At 40.9% G+C, this 4,183-nt stretch overlaps 1 non-coding gene across 1 annotated transcript; it reads right to left on the reverse strand.

Moving 5' to 3' along the window:
- Window positions 1-2,222: 2,222 nt before the first annotated feature.
- LOC123463896 lies at window positions 2,223-2,330 on the reverse strand. Its single transcript, XR_006639265.1, has one exon. It is a non-coding gene; the product is annotated as a small nucleolar RNA U13 (small nucleolar RNA).
- Between the last annotated feature and the right edge of the window lie 1,853 nt (window positions 2,331-4,183).

The following is a 4,183-nucleotide window of genomic DNA, read 5'->3' on the forward strand; positions in this document are numbered from 1 at the left end:
TCTTTCTATAATATTTCTTGGGCTCCCATCCTAGGCATTGAGGATACAAAAATGAACCAACAATAATGTTGAAGCAAAAAGGACAATGAATGTTTTTCTGTCATCATCAGTAAATGCTAAATATTTACTGTGCTCTGCTATTTTTCTACCTGGAATTTAAACAAATAAGGGGCTGGAGAGGTGGTTTAGTGATTAAGGTGCTTGCCTGTGAAGCCTAAGGGTCGAGGTTAGATTCTCCAGATCCCATGTAAGCCAGATGAATATGGTGGTGCATGAGTCTGGAGTTCATTTGCAGTGGCTGGAGGTCCTGGGTGCCCATTCTAGCTCTCTCTCTCCAATAAATAAATAAAATATTTAAATAAATAGGAAAAACCTCAACAATGCAGATAAAAAACAAACAAAACTAAGAAGAAACAAATATCTTTAAATGAAGAAAATAATGTATTAACTTGTCTTAGTCATTGGTTTTGCTTTTTAATCTGAGACATGTTAACAAGTTATCTTAAAATTCTCCAATATATATGCTTATCACAGTGTTAAGAGGTCTTTATTGGTCACTTTTTAGCAAATGGCTCAATTTTTAGTCCCAATTAGTAAAATACTCAAACACAAATTTAATTTTTTTTTTTTTTTTATGAGACAACTGGCATGCCAGGGCCTCCAACCACTCCAATTAAACTCCAGATGTGTGCACCATCTTGTGTGCACGTGCGACCCTGCATCTGGCTTACATGGATGGGACGTGGAGAGTCAAACATGGGTTCTTAGGCTTCGCAAGCAAGCGCCTTAACAGCTAAGCTATCTCTCGAGCCCAAACATAAATGTTATTTTCTTTTAGTAGAGGCCATTTTGCCTACGTGCTGACATCTCACTACACCTCTAGGTGGCAGTGTTTATAACCCATTGCAACAGTAACAGCAACAAAATACCCCCAAACAAAAGCAACATAAACTCTGTAATTAATTATGCAAGCATTGTATGGAGTTTGTCATTCTCCGTTTTCTGAACTTAAGGCCTACATAGTTAAATTAAAATAGCAAACTACAGAGCAATATTTATACCTTTTTACTGCCTTTCTCCCCTCCCTTCTCCCACAAGAATGTATAGAGCACCTACCATGTACCAACATCAACTAAGTGGGGAATGAGGCGCCTGTGAATCTGAGAGTGCCCTGCTGATGCAGAGATGCATGGGTTTACTTTCTCATGACAGTCTTCAAAGGACATCTTCTTTCCCCAGTGTGTGTGTGAGTGTGTGCCTGAATGTACAGGGTGGTGTATGCACATAGGTGTGCCCTTGGAGGGCCCCACTCATTTACCTGCAGCAGGGTGCAGTGGCCTGAATGCAGTCTTGGGTGTCCCTCCCGCCCCATTGCTCTTCTGCCCTTCTTCTTCTTCGTGGAGCTTGCTGTAGCACCCCGACCCCTCAGTGTGGGGCTCCCAGGTTTCGGATCCCCCATGGGACTATGACTACAGGCTCACATGATCACCACAGCTGTTTGTGTGGGTGCTGGAGATAGAACTCAAATGGTCTGTCAGGCCTCTTCAGGCGCTATGCTTGCGCAGGAAGTGCTCTTAACCGCTGAACCAGCTCTCCAGCCACAAAGGACATCTTAATACAGGTGCAGTCTTCCGTTTCTTGTTTTGGTTTTACAAGGTAGGGTCTCACTCTGGCCCAGGCTGACCTGGAGTTCATTATGGAGTCTCAGGGTGGCCTCAAGCTCCCAGCTATCCTTCTACCTCTGCCTCCGGAGTGCTAGGATTAAAGGCGTGTGCCACCACGACACGCTATTGTAACAGACTCACTGTAGAAGATGTGGAATCTGGTGTTCCTACTAGGCCACAATGAAAGAGGTTTGGAAAATATACAGTAACATTATTTCCCCCCCCCTCTTTTTTTTTTTTTTTGGTTTTTCGAGTTAGGGTCTCACTCTGGCTCAGGCTGACCTGGAATTCACTATGTAGTCTCAGGGTGGCCTCGAACTCTCGGTGATCCTCCTACCTCTGCCTCCCGAGTGCTAGGATTAAAGGCGTGCGCCACCACGCCCGGCCCCCCCCTCTCTTTTGTTTGGGAAAATAGTTTTCTTCTTTTTAAAAAACAACACATTACTTATGTCAACATGTAATGAATTAACTTATTTTATTTTAAATAAAGTAAATTTTTGGAACTTTCTCAGCTTTGATTCCTAATGAGGAAACTATTAATAGATTTTTTTCTCTTCATGTCAAATGAGTGATGAATTGACAACATAACAAAATTTGAGGGAGACACAACTCACAGAATGATATGGAAACCCAGTCAGTCATCATGCTTAGAAACCACAAAAGGACCTCCTCAATATATATATATTTTTTACCTTTTTAAAATTCATTTATTTTTGTATGAAAGAGAGAGAGGGAGAGAGAATTGGTGCGCCAAGGCCTCCAGCCACTGCAATCAAACTCCAGATGCTTGCACCACCTAGTGGGGTATGTGCAACCTTAGTGCTTGCATCATCTTGTGTATCTGGCTTACGTGGGGCCTGGAGAGTCCAGCGTGGATCTTTCTGCTTTGCAGTCAAGTGCCTTAACCACTAAGCCATCTCTCCAGCCCTAATCTACCATTTTGCTGAACTTTTAAAATATTTTCTTTCTTTATTTATTTTAGAGAGAGAAAGAGGCTGAGAGAGAGAGAGAATACATGCACCAGGGCCTCCATCCACTGCAAACGAAATCCAGATGCATGTGCCACCTTGTGCATCTGGTTTATGTGGGTACTGGGGAATCAAACCTGAGTTCTTAGGTTTCACAGGCAAGCACCTTAACCACTTAAGCCATCTGTCCAGCCCTTTGCTGAAGTTTAAAAGAATACTGTTTGTTTGTTTTTAGTTTTTTTGTTTTTTTGAGGTAGGGTCTCGCTTTTTCCCAGGCTGACCTGGAAATTCACTGTGTAGTCTTAGAGCGGCCTTGCCTCCCCAGTGCTGGGATTAAAGGTGTGTGCCACCATGCCCAGGCTAGTTTTTTTTTTTTTTTTTTTTAGAATGAGGTAGGGTTTCATTCTAGCCCAGGCTGACCTGGAATTCACTATGTAGTCTCAGGGTGGCCTTGAACTCACGGTGATCCTCCTAACTGTGCCTCCCAAGTGCTGGGATTAAAGGTGTGCACCACCACACCCAGCTTCTTTTCAAATTTTGTTTTATTAACAACTTCCACGATTTAAAAAAAATCCTATAATAATACCCTCCCTCCCCACAATTTCCCCTTTCCTCAATAATTTTTTAAGTGTAATAGAGACCTGGCACCAGATGTTTGATGACTTCTCTTGAAAGGTATGTGTTTTGAAGTGGAGTTTTGGGGTCATAAGGCATTTGCAAGTTCAGTTTTGCTAAGATGTTACCAAGTTGCTCTCTAATGTGGCCAAAGTTAAGCTCTTAAAAATCTATATTTTTGGGTGGAGAGATGGCTTAGTGGTTAAGGCATTTCCCTGCAAAGCCAAAGGATCCCAGTTCTATTCTCCAGGACCCACGTAAGCCAGATGCACAAGGGGGTGCATACATCTGGAGCTGGTTTGCAGTGGCTGGATGACCTAGTATGCCCATTCTCTCTCTCCCTCTTTCTTTCTCTCAAATAAATAAATATCAAATATATATTTTAAAATCTATATTTTCTTTTAGTTTTTTTTGCATATCTCACATTGTAAAGAACAGTGTAATTATTATTAGGTTAGACAAATAATATAATAGTGATTCAGTTTATGGAAATGTTGTTTGAATATTCTTCTAAACAATAATGAGAGATGCAGGATTAATTTTATTTATTTATTTGTCCTTTTTTTGTGCTGAGGATTGAACCCAGGACTTTGTTCATGCTAAGCACATGATCTACTCAGAGCTACATGCTACCACTCTAATAGTTATTTTTCATGTACTCAGAGGGGAAGTTTTTCTTGTTCACTGAAAATAGCTTTGTAGAGTATCAAGATCAAGTGTATAGGAAAATTTATTTTTTTTTGGTGGCTCATGAGAAGTAGAAATGTACAAGTTATGCAAATAAGTGTTTTAAAAAGCTAACAGGGGAATTTCACCTTCTTAAATATTAGTTTTTGTTCAGACCATGTTCCCATGTTCTACAAACACCTAATTTATTAAAAAAAAAAAAAAAAGCCAGGTGTGGTGGTGCATGCCTTTAATCCCAGCACTCACTCA

This window comes from Jaculus jaculus, chromosome 9 (genome assembly GCF_020740685.1).
Source record: "Jaculus jaculus isolate mJacJac1 chromosome 9, mJacJac1.mat.Y.cur, whole genome shotgun sequence".
Classification (NCBI taxonomy): Eukaryota; Metazoa; Chordata; class Mammalia; order Rodentia; family Dipodidae; genus Jaculus; species Jaculus jaculus.